Raw genomic sequence first — 19,063 nt, 5'->3', positions numbered from 1 at the left:
GCACACGTGGGAGCAAGGAGTTTGGTAACATGTTTAAACGTGACTGTTGATTTGGGGTGTGTGACGGCGCAGTTGGGGGTTCCCCCGGTCCTGCAGCCCCGTAGCAGCACGAACAGAGAGGGGTTTACTCTCCACCCCACTACCCCCTCTCCCCCGCCTATTGTCTCCTCCCGACAGGTTGGGGATCTTTTGCTGTCCTGCTGGGCCATGCTACAGATAGCCCAAGCATAGCAACCAGCAAGGTACTAACACTACACCACAGGGTGCCAAGGAGTGAGCGTGCTGTGTGCCCACTCTGAAAGCCAGATCCTTTTAAGGTAGTTCACATGGGTCATCTAGAATCTTTACTCCGTTCTGAAAATCACGGTCTTGACTTCTATTCCAAACTGGCTGGCTCACAGTGATGCCTTGGATGAATCTTGGAGAGGCTGTCCGTCCAAAGAGCCTGCCAGGTAGAAAGGGAATAGTTTTTAAATCTTGCAACAACACTAACAAGCTGGAATTAGTCCTAAATTCCTGCTAATATCCATCCACGTAAGTATTTCTAATGCATTTGTTAGCTGAGAGTCTGGGTCAGCGTGTGACTATGTATCACAAACTGACAGTGGGTTTCACTCGTTGCTTTCACAAGCAGGCTCTTGAAACTACCCGAGATGAATTATCAACACTCAACTTCTACTGCCACAGCTGACTCATAGGCTCTGGGTTGGGGAGTTATATTTGTTTATCTCATAATATGCATCTTGGTGACAGAGGCAGCTCTTCAATGGGACAAAAGGGTTTGCTGCCCAATTCGCACGGCAAGCTACCTAACTCCTTTTGTTGGCTTGGACAATAGCCTCTGAAGTATGTCTCTGTTTGCTAGGATATGCGAACAGAAAGGGGCGGAAAGAGGAGTGGTGCTTAATGAAAGGTTAAACTTCCCTCCTCCAGGAATTTATTTCTGTTTAGATGCTAGTGCCCAGCATAGGTTGCTAAGTTACAGCTGAGATCTAGTCAGGATTAGGAAGTAGTCTGCGAGGTTAGTGTACCTACGTGTGCAGTGACTGTCTGCTTCAAATCTAACTGCCAAGTACTCCCCCGTAATGCTCCCTGGGAGAACGGGCATAGGGAAACTTTGGTTAATAAGAACTTTTTGGAAAGGAAGAAGGCTTTAATACGATATAGCTGGTTTATGGCTATCCTTACTGTCTGTCTCCATTAGGAACCCCACTGCCTGCTTGTACAGACCATTCCAAACACCTGTACAGCACACTTTATAAGCACTCTGGGATATATGCAAACGGTGAAGAATTGGCCCCATTTTCTGAATGATCAAGTGGCTGAAGGGCCAGTCGTCCCTGTTCAGTGCTTTCCTTACGCTTGTACTGACTTCATCATTTTTAAATTCTCCCCCACTCTGTGAGCATTAAGACTCCATGAATAAATCCTCAAATAGTGGGCTGATAAAGCCATCATGTCCCCTTGTTGTCAAAAAGAAAAATATGTACCAGTAAGGAATCTAAAATAAAATTTGCCCTTTATCTTTTTATTTCCTCCTTCTGTTTAAAGGCTTTCATATTAAATGTTTTGTCTCCCGCTGACATGACAGCTGATGCTGTGCTTTATTTATGGGAAGCGTAGTTAGGGAGCGGTGCCAGTTCTGCTGGAAAGAGCAACATGAACTAATGAATAAAAAGAACAGCCAGTGAAGTCTGCCTAAAGAGACTCACCTCCAAAGGGCTGCCCCCTTGTCTCAAGCGATCCCCCTCCAGCAGCACTGGGGTTTCTACTGCAGCTTCGTTTAGAATGACACTTTGGACTTGTACGGTGCCTGCGGGACAAGCATCACAAAAGGCTTTACTTGCTCTAGTGAATTCAGCCTCACAGATGACAGGTGGAAAGCAATTTCCATAAGGCAGCATAGAAGCCAAAGCGCATCCTATGCTTTAACCACTAGTCCATGCTTCCTCACTGAAAAACAACCTCTCTGGAGCAAATTATTTTTATGGCTGTCTTAATCCTCCAGGGTTCAAATAGGGCCTAATCCAAAGCCCACTGATACCGGTGGAAGTCTTTCCTTTGATTTAGTGGGTTTGACCAGGCCTATAGTACTTCTGCACCTCCAGCTTGGTCTGATAGTCCTCAATTGATGGTAAAAGGTCTTTGCTTGTAGTTCAGGGCTGGGAAAGATGTGGCCCAGGGACTGGCCCGCCTAATACTTAGATCCGGCTTGCAGACTGCATCTGGCCACTTTCTATTTATATCCTGCCTGTGCCACCGAATTTCCAGGCGATGGCTCAGGCAGCAGGATCCTATTTAAATGGCTCCCAGTCTCATCGCTGCCCTGGCAAAGGCCAGAGCCATGAGCCTTCAAATAGCCACAACAACTCCGGGCAATTGCCTGGCAACACAGTAGTGTCAGGGCAGGGTGGGGAACCGCAATCCCTTTGCTGTGTTTTTAATTCAAAGCCTTTGGCCCCAGACAACTCTGGGGGGAGGCTAGTCCCCAGCTCCGCCCCTTCTTTCCAGGCCCAGCCTCTTCTTCCCAGGCCCCACCCCTTCTGGGGGTGGAGCCAGCCTGTGCCCACACAGCAAAATGCATTGTGGTCCCTCGGCAAAAATAATTGCCCACCCCTGTTGTAGCTTGTCATACAAACCTGGCACTATTTAACTGCCAGGAGCTTAGGCTGGGTAGATCAGGTTCACCCAGGGGGCTACTGATGGCGGTATAAGATCTACCTGTTCATCCACTTCCTATAGCAAATGTTATTGAGAGCATCTATCACTGCCTAAGAGCCCTGTGTCTAACGCTACAAGGAGGAGGCTGTACCGTATCCCTTCGAAGTTCTCAGCCCTCACCCAAACATAGCTTGGCAAAGGATTTTCAGCTATTGCCCTCCTACCACCAAAGGTCTATGAGAATGAATCAATCAGCCCCAACAGCGGGGCTTGTCTGGGGTTGCATTTACCTTTGTGCTCAGACCCCAGAGCAAGATCCCAGTAGTTAAGCAATGTACGCCCTCCGGTGGTGTTTTGGGGACAGCTTAATACCGCACAGCACACTGTTAGTTATAGCCTATTTAGAAAGCACAGAACTTTTTCTATGGGCCGGGATCCCTATTCTTCCACTGAAGTGGGAGCATTTCCCTGGAAATGCATAAATATTCTCCAGCAACGTTGCTGGGATTGTAGTACTACCTTTCCTGGTGGGGGAGAGTTTCTTTGCCATTGGGTAACGAGTCCTGAAAATATCGGTTAAGGCCAGGTTCGATATGTGGCACTAACTACTCCAGAAAAATGACTGGGTGCGTCTAGACTGGCAAGATTTTGCACAAAAGCAGATGCTTTTGTGCAAAAACTTGCCAGCTGTCTACACTGGCCGCTTGAATTTGTGCAGGAGCACTGACTTTGTAATGTACAAAATCAGTGCTTCTTGTGCAAATACTTTCACGCTTCCACTCAGGAAAAGCCCTCTTGCACACGAATACTTGTGCAAGAGGGCCAGTGTAGACCGGGAAGAACTGTATTGCACAAAAAAGCCCCGATGACTAAAATGGCGATCGGGGCTTTCTTGCGCAATATCGTGTCTAGACTGGCCACCCAGCATAGCACCCAGCATAGACCCTACCAGGGGAGCATGCAGCTCCATAAGAAGGAACGTGGGGCCATCTGAGCATCCATATCATACAACTAGGCATGTTTGGAAAACTCTTGAGTGACAGACAGAATGCTGAGACCAGAGACGTCTGCATGAGAGAGAGAAAAGGAGCCAGCATCACAGGCTGGCACCAGCACTAGCTCATAAATCAACCTGCCTGCATCATTCCTAAGGATCATTCTATGGGGCTTATGCCTCCTGATCTCCAAACCCTCTGGAAATGTCAAGCACTGGCCATCCTTGGACTCCTTCATGCAGAGTCGGCAGGATGATTCAGAAATGGCCCAGCCTCAATTGCCTTCCTTAAGAAGTAAGGGCCTGGCCCATGCAAAGTCAGAGCGGACTCTTTGAACACCGGTGTGCTACTGAACAGTGAAGGACTCATGAAGAAAGCGTCACCTACTGGTGATGACTGCAAAAAGCAGGTACATCTGTGTAGGGGGGAAAAAAAATTCCAAGGGGGGGAAAATGTGCCAGCTGATTTTCTTCTGCATGAAACTTGCTGCAGTGTGAAACTGCATAGCCTTAGGTGCTCCAGCGTAGCATTGCACACTCCAGAATTTCCTGCCGCAGACAGTGCCAGTGCAAAGAGTGTTCGTGCTGCAGACAGAGCCGGAGGAATCTGTTTTCTGCCGCATCAAGCGCTTCAGGCAAGAGCCAGTGACCAAGGACTGTGCCTGTCTTAACAACTGAGGGCCCCAGAGTCACTCCAGGGATAGCTCTGAGGTGGCAGCAGCAGCAATATAGAATAGTGCTGCCGCCGCTAGCACAGTTGTACTGGTGGGGAGTGACAGGCCTGGACATTTTTTCTAGAAACAAGATCAAAACCAAGAGCTGATGGCTGCCTCAGTGCATTGTCCTGGGTCCCAGGCGGTGAACACTCTCCTGTTGTGGGGCTTCCCTGGGACAGTGCAGGCTCTGGCACGGCTTAGCTGCAAAGGCCCCTAATAAGTAGTTGTGCTACCTGGGAGCAGCTGGAATGCCTTTGCAGTACCCCCCTGCATGAAGGGCTCCTACAGCAGCAGGGTGGCGTAGCACCTGGAGGGCACGGACACACCGTGCGTGGGGGGTTACAGCCCCTTAGCTGCTGCTTTATACCACCAAGCTGGCACTAAGGAGTCACGGGGCAAGAGCCACCCCTCTTCCTCCCCAAAGTTTGTTTCAGCTGCTGCCTCTGTCACTCGTCGTGGGTTACGGACGCAGGGCCTCACCACATATCCGTGCTGGTTTCTTTGTAGGTAACTGAAGACCAGCAAGCAGGCAGTTCTCACCTTTCTACAGCCTCTCCCTGGCTCGCTGGCCCGATTGACTTCCTTTCAGTGTGATTTCCAGCTCTACCTAGCTCCATGTCTTCTCTAGCTAGCCCAGCCCTGGCATGGTTGGGTTTTTTTTCCAGCTGAGTCTGGATTTTTCCATCTACTCTCCCCTCCTCCCTGCACCATCCCAGATGTCTGAGCCATGGATCATTCATGTATTTTCAGCCCAGCTCTAGGACGGAGATAAAATTAGCCCTTTAATATGAGAAGTAGTGGCTGCAGTTCACGCTGGGACAGGACATCAGCATCAGCTGGTGTTTAGCTAACCTAGAAAAGCAAGATCACACGAAGCAGGAGGAGATCTATTGCCCCCCTCTTGCTAGACATGTATCTTGCTTAAGGTTCTGCACCAGCCTGGTATTTTATTAATAACTAAGGCAACCTCAAACTGGCCCACATTCAGTAAAGGCTGGGAAATGAATCTGAAGAGTAAGGTTTCAGGTATGCCCTGGCACAGCATGGAAAAGCTGCTGGCATGGCTGCAGTCCAGCACATTTAAAGGGACATGGGCAAGGTGGAGGGGGGAGAGCAGAACGTCCTTCTCTCTTGCCGGTCAGTTTGCAAGAAGAGTCTGTTCAATTCGGGCTGCGTTTTCGTTTCTCAAACAAGTGTGTCAACGTCTGTTTAAAATACAGCTCTTGAGCGGCAGCCACTGAGTGACCCCTGCAAGAGGAAAGCAGCGTGCGTGGTGAAGCACCGTCGAGCCACCCTACAATAACTTGAGCAGAGGACACAGCCCACTGCTTGGAAATAACCCTCTGAGAACAAATCAGTCCTGTTCTGCTGAACAACCCCACGTTACTAGAGCAATGTCCACTCCCAGCCTTCCTGAGCAACAAAATGAAATGCCCAGAATTCTGAAACAAGTGCACCCCTTGGGTTCATGAGCTAGTGTGTGGATCTTCTCCTCTTCTCCTCCCCCCCCCAGTGTTTATATACCAGCCTACGCTAACACACCAGCCCGCATGTGCAGCTGGAGGCACGCAAACTGGTAAGGAAGCACGTGGGAGGGTTTCCAACAAAGGCAAGAGTTGAAACCCCACATTTAAAGACCATAAAAGAAATGCCTCCGTCCAGCATGTCAGGCATGAGACTGTATCTGTGGCATACGTCCCGTTAGCACGTACCAGACAAATGTTAAAGGGATAGTGTGTACCAAGGACGCACAAAATACAATTCTAGGAACCTCCTAATTCAGCAATGCAAGGTGCCAGGAGAGAGTCTGCAACCAATCCGGGTGGCAGCCTTGAGCCGGCCAAGGGTAATATGATCTTTGTGCCCATAATTAGTTCTTATTAGCATAGTTTTAATGTGAGAAGAGGCTGATGTCCCCTTAGAGCACTTGGCTTTTTAAGTACTTGAGTAATTGCCTTTGGTGCTCTGTGGCCTATTCAACGAAGGTAATCAGCCCTGCTTGCTGCCCCAGAGACCTCGCAAAGGCAACAACCTCAGACTATTTCACAGGCTCCTATCTAATCAACCTCAATGTACTTGTCCTAATGGCCGGATAGCTGCAAAGGGACATCACCTGGCATGACAATATGCCTGACATCAAAGTGAAATCTCTTCAGTTAAAGTGAGCATCCTAAATGTACATGCATCCAAGAAGAGTGTGGTTTAGGGGTGAGGGCTGTGCAGGGGCTAGGAAGCCAGGTATCCCTGAGTTCTCTACCCCGATACCTTCTATGGCTTTGGACCGGACACTTGCTCTTATCTGCCTGGGGTGTAAAATAGGGGCTACTGATGCCTACTTCCAGGGGGGGTGAGGCTTACATATTGGCCTAGGATCAATTCCCAGCTCCGACCCAGATTTCCTAGCCTTGGGCATCTCATTGTACCTTCCTCTATATCAGTTGCCTGTCTGTAAAATGGGTCTAACACATTATCCTTTGTCTACAAGCTCTTAGGGGCAGATTCATCTCCTATGAAAACAAAAAACAAAAGTCTGACTTTTGAAATGAGCTAATCCAGCAGAGATTCCTTATGGCATCGAATAGGTGGGAGTAGGTATGGGGGTTATTTGGAAGGTGTCTGAGGTTTATTTCAAGTATTTGCGGGGGAGGTTCAGTTGTGTTCGTCTGAAGTGGCTCCAGCGAAGGGACCTCCCCCCATTTTCTCGTCCTCTGGGGAGACTGTTCCCATAGTCTTCTCAAAGGAAGGTTTTCGGGCGGCTCTCCTTTGACTTACTCACACTTGTGCCCTTCATTGATCGCTCGTGCTTGCAAGAACTCTGCTTTCCTCTGTCTGGTTTCAAATTTGCCCAGGCATAACAAAAGCTTCAAAGCAGCCCACCCAGGCTGTCTACCTGGGAAGCTCAGCCCTTAAAAGCACAGACATCCCTTCCCCTCCTCCCCCCCGGCCACAGTACTCCTTTTCTCTCTGCCTCTCTCTCACACCCCCTTCTCTCACAGTCCCTGGTGTAGACGCATTCATGTCTTCCGAGGTGGAAAATTCCTTGCAGCGTTCCCCAGCTATCTCTTTGCCTCTGTTTTGCCTGTTAAATCTGCTCCCTGGCCATGAGGTAGCTTAGCGAGCAGACCCAGGGAAAGAGCCATCACTGTCTTCCACAGCTGTTGCTCATGTCTGCCTGAGGAGGATGACAGCTGATTTTCCCCCTCAGCCCCAGCTCTCCAGGGGTGAAAAGCGTTTCAGTGCATTATAAGGAGCGGGTGCACCTGAGACCCTTTCCACTCCAGCCGGGACAACCCCGCTGGCCTCTTTCCCATACTGCAGTGTTTGGTCTGTTACTAACACTCTCTATCCCAGGAGAGCCTTCTGCAAGGAGGTGTTTTCTCCTTGTACTTTTCTATGGCTGGCCCTTTAAATGTGGCCCAGTCAAGCAGCTGCAGCCCTCAGGAGCCTTTTTATGGAGACTGTTTCCTGCTGGTAAGTTTTGTTTCCTCCTCTCCTTGTGGGGTTTAGTCCCTAGCCCTGAGGCACTTGGCATGGGCTGCGGGAACCACAAGCCAGGCTAAGCCTCCATTGACTCAGGCTGTAGCCCCTCCTGTGTTGCACCCTGAGGCCCTGCCCTCCCTGTCTGGCTGGAGGGGTCCAGGTGGGGCTGGGCCGGTGGCTTGGGCCAGCTCTGGGGTTGGCCTGGCACTCAGGGCTAGAGGGCTCGGGGCTCCCCTCCATACACACACATTGGGGAGCCCATGCTGGTGCTCCAGCCCCTCCTGCAGCACCCCCGCCATGAGGCTGGAGTGCCAGTGCTGGCATCAAGCCAGGCATGCCAGACCCCATCCATGGGCTCTGCCTGGCGAGGGGAGGAAGCAGCTCTGCATGCTGGCACCATCAAGCGCTGCCTGGAGGCTTTCCCCCCACAAAATCTACCAGCCCGGGCCCCCCCAGGCTCTGGTGTGCAAGGGGAACGTGGGGGAGCGTCTTTCTGCTTCTCAATCGGCAGCTGTGTCAGTGAGGGGGTTGGTTTTTTGGTCTACATCTCACTTTTGAGCAGCCCCCCACTGATTTTTTTTTCTGTGGGTCAGCAGCCCCTGACCCAAAAGAAGTTCCTCACCCCTGGCTTAGAGAGATGCAGCCCCCATGGGGCGTGGACTCTAAAGCTGAATTATTTACCTGTGGCATTGAAAAGCTTGCTGATTCATGCAGAAATGAAGGAGGCTGGGGGTCAGAAATCCCCAGAGATACTGGCCAAAACAGTCTCTGATTTTGTGTTGTCTCTCTCTCTCTTTGGGGCTAACTAGGATTTTCAGTAGGGCAGAGCACTCACAAACCAGGCCAGATTGTCACAGGCTGGGCTCTGAGGGTTGTTTGGAAATACACCCCTAATTGTTGTGCCCACGCACTTGGAAATCTGGCCCCCCAGTGCTGTGGTAAACCTGGCCAGTATGGTCCACAGGCTTTGGCTGAATGATGGGGCATCTCTGAAAATGGACAGCCAGCTGGGTTGACAGTGCATTGCACCAGCGGAGCATCACAAAGCCGCCAACTCAGGGACCTGGCTATTAAAGAGCAGGTGTTTTGGCTTAGCATCTCTCACATGCGTCCATTCACTTAATATCTATTCTGCGCATCTGTCTTTGCTGCTTCTCTGGGGGTTTTCAGAACAACCGGTTATCACAGAAAGAAGGGGCTGTGAAACACAATCTTGTTTGCTCAGGCCCTAACATGACTAGATGGTTCCTCATGGGGGGGAAAAATTAGATTAGATTTTTTTCCCCCTCTTCCTTAGACAAAGCAAAAGAAGAATTATGCTTTTTCATCTGCGCAGCAATAGTGGTGACAGAATGAGACCATCGCGGGTGCCTTTCCAGGCTGCTGACTTTGTGTAACAAAGAGCTAATGGCATTCTCGCTGTCGGAGCATAAAAGCTCATCGTCTCCTCGACTGGCTTAGGTGAGATTGACTGAAAGAAGCCAGTTTTTACGGCCGTAATTTATAACGCGCGGGGAATGCAGTCATTTCGCAGCCTGTGGTGTGCAGCTGACTCCGCGGCGGCAAGAGAATGAAAGTTCTCCCCTGACCTTTCCACCAGATATGGGGCTGGTTTCCATGGGGTGGGGAGGAGCTGCGAGGTGGGGGGAGGGAGACTGTCAAGCTATAATTACAGGCAGGTGGCAGAGGCTCTGAGGAGACAGCTGCCTTGGGTGAAATTGAACCTCTGGTATTAATTTTGATGCTTCACACCCCAGAGTTGTCGTCATGAACAGGGCAAGGGTCCGCAGGTCAGCTCCTTGCTGCAATTAACTCCTTCCTCTGTCACTAACTGCAGCAGTTTCCTCGCGGCCTATGGGAGGGGCAGGGTTTTGCACTGCAGAATTAGATAGGGTGGTAGGCTCTTTTTAAGAGGAATAAGGGACCTTTCGGAAAAGGCTTTATTTTCCGAAAGATCCCTGTCTAGACTAGACGCGCTTTTTTCCAGCAAAGCCCCGAGCCGGAAAAAAGCGGCAGCCATGTTCATGCAAATGAAGCGGGGAAAATTTAAATCCCCACTGCATTTGCAATTCCGACTTGTCTCGTCTGCATCCCTTTTCCGGAAAAGGGGTGCAGTGTAGACACAGCCCATGTGTCTTATATCTCCAGATTTTAAGCTCTTTAAGGCAGGGACCATGTTCTATTTTCTGTGCCTACGTCTAGACTGGCATGATTTTCCGCAAATGCTTTTAACGGAAAAGTTTTCTGTTAAAAGCATTTTCGGAAAAGAGCGTCTAGATTGGCACGGACGCTTTTCCGCAAAAGCACTTTTTTGTGGAAAAGCATCTATGCCAATCTAGACGCGCTTTTGCGCAAAAAAGCCCCGATCGCCATTTTCGCGATCGGGGCTTTTTTGCGCAAAACAAATCTGAACTGTCTACACTGGCCCTTTTGCGCAAAAGTGACTTTTGCCCGACCAGGAACAGCATAGTATTTCCGCAAGAAGCACTGATTTCAGACTGTAGGAAGTCAGTGTTCTTGCGGAAATTCAAGTGGCCAGTGCAGACAGCTGGCAAGTTTTGCTTTTGCGGAAAAACTTGCCAGTCTAGACACAGCCTGTATGTATCCTGGGAGACCATCTTGGTTATGACAGTCTCGTGGCTCACTGAGACTCACTAGCCTTGCTTGCTCCACGCTGTCTTAAACGCTAACAATGTTATGCCCAAATAGGGTATAAACAATTGGACTCCTCATTTTTGGTACGTTATGGGCATTCACCCCTCTGTATTTTAAAGACGTATTCACTGGCTGCATGCTGAATCCCTGTATCTTTTCCCCGACTGTGTATTCTTGGCCACTGTCATATTCACATCTCCAGTAAACTGTATTCCCCCACTGGGCATGTTCTGCACGGTCCTCGTCTGACAACCTCCAGCTGCAATCCCTTATTACTGACAAGGCTGCCACCTGCCCTAAATCACCTTTCTCTGTCCCCTGCCTCAGCTAGAGATGCACCTGAGCACCAAGCAGAACAAGCCGCTTTTCCCCATCTCTTACGCAGAGAGCAGGTGAGGGGAAGGGTCAAGATAAATTAATCTCATAAGTTCTTGTGCCTCCAGGTCGTAGAGAGGACCAGGATTTGTTACAGAATGAACTTAGTGAAGTGAGTGGAGAGAGGTTAATTCCAAGGACATGATTTTTCTTTACCTGCCTTTCAAGGCCCCGTTTTTTCCCTATTGGCTTCAATGGATTTAGGTGAGAGATGGATCTGTCTCCTAGTTTCTTTAATCCAAGCACTATATTGACGTAACCTCTGTCCGTCCCTTTGCTGGTTGCAGCGCTAGAAGCTGCAGCCAAAGCTGATTGCTTTGCAGCCAAGACATGTTATCACCCACCTGAGAGATCCATCTGACCAAAGTGGACCTGAAAACTCCTTCTTTTTAATTAGGGAGGAAAAGGACAAATCAAAATATGACACAAAAACAAACCCGTGTTCCCTGTAAGCTGCGTACTTGTGCGGCCACTCAAATGCCACCCAGCTGATTAGCAGAGTGTCCACAGCTAGGTTTTGTATTTCTGCTGGTGTTGCACATTCACGCATGCCTCTGTGCACATAACAATTATTCTGCACATGGATGGAAAAAATTAGCTGCAACACTGAAGCAAACTGATTCTTTCCTGTACAGAGCCTTCTGCATACAAGGGCTGGTTTTTCCATCCTGAAAGAATGTTCATGATAAAACCATTTTCTCCATCCCAAACCAAGACAGACCCCCAAATGTCAGTTCTCCATGATCCAGTTATGAGAAGAAAAGCATTTGATCCAGATTAAGGGGAATGTCACGCTTGGATCATTTTGAAATGGTGCGTCCCGATGTTGACTCCTTTGTGTGCGTTTACACTTTTATGCTCTACAAATGAACTACAATTTCTCAATGAAAAGCTCCTTCAAACCACATATTGGAGCTCTGCTTTGAAAATGCCCAAACGGGGACATGTCGGTTTCAGCAACCCAGCATTTTTGGGCCAAAAAAAAAAAAAAACATAGAATCCTAGAGCTGGAAGAGATCTCAGGAGGTCATCAAGTCCAGCCCCCTGCCCAAGGCAGGACCAATCCCAACCTCTAGGGATGGAGATTCCACCCCCTTCCTAGGGAACCCATTCCAGTGCTTCCCCACCCTCCTAGGGAAATAGTTTTTCCTAATGTCCAACCTAGACCTCCCCCACTGCAACTTGAGACCATTGCTCCTTGTTCTGCCATCTGTCACCATTGAGAACAGCCTCTCTCCATCCTCTCTGGAACCCCCCTTCAGGAAGTTGAAGGCTGCTATCAAATCCCCCCTCACTCTTCTCTTCTGCAGACTAAACAAACCCAAATCCCTCAGCCTTTCCTCATAGGTCATGTCACTGAAAATGTCTCATCCCTGCTGTTTGTCACTGTGATGGGGGCTGGAGATGCTTCAGATGTAAGGGGCTTCCCTGGCAGGTGGAATAGTTCTGGACATAGGCCATGTGCCCAAGGGTCCACTCGGCTCTTCTTAGGTGCTAGTTTGAGCAGAGCTAGTGCATGTACCCCCCTGCAGCTGTAGGGTGTGTTCCTGGAGGGCTGGCATGTGGCCAGGGCATTGCTATACACCTGCTAGTCCCATCTACATGCTATAGGCAGCCTGGTGCCCGTGAGAGCAGCCCCGATGCTGCTCTCACTTGGGGCGTGGTGGCCATTCGGCCCCGGCAGCCTGCGGGCTCAGACGAGCGTGACGGCACTATTAAGTCTGAGCTGCGATCCGGCATGAAATCCTCTTAAACAATTGGACGTGGGATCAGAGAGGGGCCCAAACTAACCCCTTGACCTCCAAATCCCTTCATGTTCTGATCCAAGCTCTCGGGCTGGCCCCACCTTTGCAGCGGGCCACAGCAGGGACTCGGTGGGAACTGAGGGCACCCCACGCCCTGCAGGATCAGCACTTGATTGATGGATAGAAGAGAAAGGAAACCGCTCTTCCCTCCCTGCACTGAATTTTAGGAGCCAGGCTGTGCTTAGGATCTGCCCAGTGCAGTCGTCTCTCAGGAATCCATCGGAGTAGGACACCATGTTGGCACCCCCTTGGCCCAGACAGGGGGCTGCACAGTCCTCGTGGAGCTTAAAAGCCTATTGTGTTGGGCCAGCCAGATCACCGTGACGTTTTCCTCTTCCGCACTCGGCCCCTGATTTATTGAGCGCTGCTCTGCGGTGGCTTCTCCGCAGAGCAGGATCCGTGCCAGGTTTGAGACAGGCAAGCGCCTTGGTGGCCACCTAGTTGATTTCTCTCTTGGCCAGCTGGTGTAGTGGAGTCCTTCCTGGTCAGGAAACAGACTGGTGCACTCCCCGTGGTTAGTAGGCAGGCGGGACATGGGACAGGTGTGCGCTTGGATGAGCGTTGGGGCTCGGAGATCCAGGGCATCCCCATACAGGGGCCGTGATTCAGTGTTAGTATGACGAGGACTAGTGACAGGGCAGAGGCAAGCTATTGGGAGCCTCTGTGAGCTCCCCTAAATTGAGCCACTGTGATGGGGCAGAAGCGCCAGCTCCCCCTGACTCCTCCAGCCCAGCCCGAACTTCCCCTGTACCAGAGAATGGGGCTCCCCTGCAGGGCACACAGAGGTGACTCTTCTCAGCATAGGGTCCAGGGTGCAGGGAAGATTCCAAGGAGGGAGGCTTGTCATTTTTGCTGCAGCAAAGGGGCTGCAGGGCAGCTGTGCTAGGGTTTTACATCCCCAGGCATAAATGACCATCCCAGGCCTAGGCCACATTAAGCGTAAGCCTCAGCATAGAATAAGGACTTCTTAACCCCTGATAACCTCCTTTCTCTGTGAAAAGTTTCCCTTTGGCCTGTGGCAAACGCTCATTCCTCCTTCCCCTCCCCTTTGCCCGTCTATTGCAACAGCTGCTGACCATGCGGATTCCCTTTTGTTTATTTCCTTCCTTGCACACCAGCAGCATCACAGCAGGCTTGCCGGCAGCCCCCGGATTAGCACGTCTGCCCAGCCAGGGTGTCCGCAGGGATCCTCTGTAAAGTTTATCCTTGAGGGGTGTCTGGTGTGGGAGGGATGTTCTTCCGGGATGGAGGTCAGCAGGCACAGTGGGGAGGTGAGGTCAGGCTCCTGACAGGGGCCAGAGCCCTGCACAGAGCTCTTGCATGATTTGGGCCTCAAGGTCAGGGATCCCTGCACAACCTAAGACCCAAGGTAAGAGGAGCTGGAAAACTCTGCCAGAGACTTGGCGTCTCTCCCTGGATTGCGTACGTGGCCATGGAAAGTCGCAGAGAATGTAGGAGCAGAGGAGAGGGGCTCAGATACAATTCACTGTGGAAACACCGTCTATTCTGGACAGGGAGTTATAAAAAGAGATTGTATCACTTAGGCTGCATCTAGACTACATTCCTCTGTCGAAAGAGGAATGTAAATGAAGGACTTTGAAATTGCAAATGAAGCGTGGATTTACACACTTCATGCTTCATTTGCATAATGGATTATGATCACTTTTTCAAAAAAGATTTTTCGGGAAAAAAAAACCACGGTCTAGATTTGGTTCTTTCGGAAACCCCCTCCCCCCCCCACTACCACCACCTTTTTTTCCGAAAGAACCCTAATGCCTGAAAAAATGAAGTTTACCAGTTCTTTTGAAAAAGGGTGGGTTTTTTCTGAAAGAACCGCACCTAGACTGCGGGGGTTTTTTTTTTCCAAAATGCGTACAGCAAAATAGCTATACCGCTATAGACTGGTCAAGAATTGTTAGAGAAATACAAAAACTGTGTGTAGAGCAACCTAAAGAAGAAGAGCACTAGGTCCTTTGCTTCATCTTCCAGATTCCTAGGCTCCCTGTCAGATTCTTAATCTCAGCTGCAGCCCCAGACCATCAATTCAATTTTTCAGGGCTTTACGGTCCTCTTTTTCCCTGTCACTAAGAGGGAATTATTATATCAATAGATTATCTCAACACGGAGATTTTCCTCTCAACCCCCTGCTGTTTTCATCCAAAGCTTTTGCCCATCTTAGCCACCGTCACCATTGTGGCCTTCATTGTGGGCTGCAGTGATTCGCTAATATCCCCTGAGGTATTGTGTGATGAGTTGGATCCCAGGCCCCCATGGGGGTGGGGATGAAAGCAGACAAGCGTTCTTTGTGATCACAGGGATTATTGTGTTGTGACTTTGTTATATCACAGTAGTGCCTAAAGTCGTAAGTTGATACTGGGGACTCATTGCTGTGAGCAAGACAGGAGAAGTCATTCTTCCGCTCTACTCTGAGCTGGTTAGGCCTCAGTTGGAGTATTGTGTCCAGTTCTGGGCACCGCATTTCAAGAAAGATGTGGAGAAATTGGAGAGGGTCCAGAGAAGAGCAACAAGAATGATTAAAGGTCTAGAGAACATGACCTATGAAGGAAGGCTGAAAGAATTGGGTTTGTTTAGTTTAGAAAAGAGAAGATTGAGGGGGGACATGATAGCAGTTTTCAGATATCTAAAAGGGTGTCATAAGGAGGAGGGAGAAAACTTGTTCATCTTGGCCTCTGAGGATAGAACAAGAAGCAAGGGGCTTAAACTGCAGCAAGGGAAGTTCAGGTTGGACATTAGGAAAAAGTTCCTAACTGTCAGGGTGGTTAAACACTGGAATAAATTGCCCAGGGAGGTTGTGGAATCTGGAGATATTTAAGAGTAGGTTAGATAAATATCTGTCAGGGATGGTCTAGACAGTATTTGGTCCTGCCATGAGGGCAGGGGACTGGACCTCTCGAGGTCCCTTCCAGTCCTAGTATTCTATGATTATGCCCCATTAGTAAGAGACTTTCCCTGTCCCGGGGAATCTATAATTGAAGTAGAGAACACAGATGGAAATCAAGGCACAGAGAGATCAAGATGAGGTGGGGTGTTGAGGTGGGGTGTATCTAGAAATTGAACCCTTGTGTCCTGAGTCCAAAGTCAGCACCCTAACCACTTCCTCTTTAGTAAAAGTCATTTCTAGAGGCAGCTAGGGAACCAAATGCCCAAGGCAGCTCTTATCCATGTCATTACTGGTGTAAAATCTGGAGCAACTCTTGATGTCCGTGAATTGGTTCCAGATTTACGCCAGTGCCACTGAGATTAGAATCTGGTCCCTAATTTTAAAAAAACTGACTTACACTGGACACCTCTCACAGTGATTTTATCTAGTAAAAGAGTTAGATGGCTGAAGGGGATGGAGAGATGCAGTCATGCCATAATGTAGCATTGCCCATGGGAATTACCTCTCCAGCGCTGTGACTAGAATGTCATTATCCTAAGCAAGGAGAGTCAAATGGTGGCTGGGGAACTCTGGAAAGGTGGGTTTGTGCATAAAGTACTGGGCTAGGACTTGACAGTCTGGCTCTGCCACACACTGACTGACTGGCCACGGTCATGTCCTCTAGCATATGACCACACTGCATTCCGGAGGGATGACAGCAGCCTTCATGGGCCAAATTGGAGCTAGCTCTCTGAGTAGAGCAATTGTGACCCAGGCTAGCCAGACTACAGTCCCACCTGGCTCCCATGCTGTTATGGCTACCCTGCTGTTTGGAGGGAGCAGGTCAGCCAGAGCTAGATCAGGTATGCTGAGACATGCTATCCCCATTGCAGGCTAGATCGCTTTCCCCACATATAACATGAGGATAGCAGAACTACCTGTGTCTTGTCCATTGAGATTGCAACCGCTCCATGAAGCAGGTGGTGTCTTACCAAGCTTTTGTATAGTGCTGCGTAGAAACAGAGGTGATCTTCCCACACTGTGAAATGAAATACCCTTTAATAGAACATGCGCGCAAATGTTATTCAGGGTCAGAGCCAATGTTCTCTCTAGTTTTGTCCATCTGTGTGCACTGAGGTAGGTGCGGATGGGCACCACCAGTACAAACACCTGCTGTCAGCTGTGGGCACTCTGCTAATCAGCTGGGCGGCACCTGAATCTCTCCTGGGTGGTTGCCCAAGTGCTAAGCTCTTAGGGAACATTTGTCCAGCCTCTCTCAAATCCAGTGGCAGCCTTCCCTCCCCCGTATTTCATCAGAACCTCACGTGTGCTGACTACGTATTGCATGAAAACATAAGAACGGCCGTACTGGGTCAGACCAAAGGTCCATCTAGCCCGCCTGTTTGCTGACAGTGGCCAGAACCAGGTGCCCCAGAGAGGGTGGACCAAAGACAATGATCAAGCGATTTGTCTCCTGCCATCCCTCTCCAGCCTCTGACAAACAGAGGCCAAGGACACCATTTTATCCCCTGGCTAATAGCCTTTTATGGACCTAACCTCCATGAAATGATCTAGCTTCTCTTTAAACTCTGTTATAGTCCTAGCCTTCACAGCCTCCTCTGGCAAGGAATTCCACAGGTTGACGATGCGCTGTGTGAAGAAGAACTTTCTTTTATTAGTTTTAAACCTGCTACCCATTAATTTCATTTGGTGTCCTCTAGTTCTTCTATTTAGGGAACTAATAAATAACTTTTCTTTATCGGCCCTCTCCACACCACTCATGATTTTATAGACCTCTATCATATCCCCCCTCAGTCTCCTCTTTTCTAAACTGAAAAGTCCCAGTCGCTTTAGCCTCTCTTCATATAGGACCCATTCCAAACCCCTGATCATTTTAGTTGCCCTTTTCTGAACCCTTTCTAAAGCCAAAATATATTTTTTGAGGTGAGGAGACCACATCTGTACACAGTATTCAAGATGTGGGCGTACCATAGTTTTACCCAAATCTTTCTTTGCCCAGCGCCCCCTCCGTGCCCCCGGCTCTATGTGAGACACAGGCACCCGCTTCTATGTTGAGAAGGCGCCATTGGGATCATCTGCTCTGACTCTTTGCTCCACAGAACCAAACTGTAAATCCTGTGTCTGTAGGAAGCTACTTTCAAGCCCCTTCATTCCAACAGTCATGCAGGTCACAGAACTTTCCTAGGATAATCCCAACCGCAGATCTGCTAGAAAAACATCCCATCTTGATCTGAAAATTGTCAGTGATGAAGAATGCACCCCAACCCCTGGCAAATTGTTTCAATGGCTAATTACTCTCGCCATTGAAAACGCAGGCCTTATTTCCAGTCTGAGCTACAGCCATCCATCTCAATTTTAAATTGTCAGCCAAAGGAAAGTAGGGAACTAAGGCGGAAGGAACCGCCTTAAGTGGGCAGGGAGCTGGATGAGCGAATAGGTCTTTTCCAGCTCTCATGCTTGAGTCAGGCATGTCAGAGGGACATCTGTGGATTCAATGCAAAGCGAAGACGTGAATATATCCAGGGTAGACGTACCCATATTAGTTTTTATCGAGTCAGCCTCGGTAACAGTAATAGTGAAGGCCTTGCAGCACGGACTAGACTCTTGAATCTACACCCAGGGTCCCCAGATGTATTTGTATTTGGGTTGCTAACCCCTTACTGTTACTGCTCACCTAGACTATGTCTATACTGCACAATTATTTCGGAATAACAGCCATTATTCCGAAATAACTATGTGAGTGTCTACACAGCAATTCCACTGTTTGGAAATAATTTCGAAATAACGGACGGCCTATTCCGACTTCTGTAAACTTCATTCTACGAAGAATAATGCCTATTCCAAAATACAGTAGACTTCCGATAATCCGGGACCTATGGGACCTAGGTGGTGCCGGATTATCAATATGCCGGACTATCAGGAGGTACTATAAGCTGGTTTTATATATATATATATATATATATATATATATATATATATATATATATATATACACACACACTGTATACATTATATACTGTATATAAAGTGTTCTTAATCCTTTTTATTGTACATACTGTATGCAGTATATTGTAATATTTTAGTTTTTTTAAAGCCGTTTTTTACCTTTTTGCTCAGTTCAGCTGCTGCCACTGTTACCTTGTGACTCATTTTTTGCTGAAGCTCACTCACTAGGCTCTTGCCATTTTGATGCCAGACTATTGGGCTGTGTCTAGACTGGCAAATTTTTCCGGAAAATCAGCAGCTTTTCCGGAAAAACTTGCCAGCTCTCTACACTGGCCACTTGAATTTCCAGAAAAGCACTGACGATCTCATGTAAAATCATCAGTGCTTTTCCGGAAATACTATGCTGCTCCCGTTCGGGCAAAAGTCTTTTTCCGAAAAACTTTTGTGCAAAAGGGCCAGTGTAGACAGCATAGTATTGTTTTCCACAAAAAAGCCCCGATTGCGAAAATGGCAATCAGGGCTTTTTTGC

The 19,063-nt window shown here is 48.9% G+C and overlaps 1 protein-coding gene across 1 annotated transcript in view; it reads left to right on the top strand.

Moving 5' to 3' along the window:
* Positions 1-7,652: 7,652 nt before the first annotated feature.
* Positions 7,653-19,063, top strand: part of IP6K3 (inositol hexakisphosphate kinase 3) — a 50,407-nt gene continuing 38,996 nt past the window's right edge. The window contains exon 1 of the mRNA XM_025182736.3: positions 7,653-7,842. The gene's annotated coding sequence lies outside the window, so the exon portion shown is untranslated. The remainder of the gene's footprint in view (positions 7,843-19,063) is intronic.

This window comes from Pelodiscus sinensis, chromosome 27, assembly GCF_052426305.1.
Source record: "Pelodiscus sinensis isolate ZL-2025 chromosome 27, ASM5242630v1, whole genome shotgun sequence".
Lineage (NCBI taxonomy): Eukaryota > Metazoa > Chordata > Testudines > Trionychidae > Pelodiscus > Pelodiscus sinensis.
This window is presented reverse-complemented; position numbering and strand designations above follow the sequence as displayed.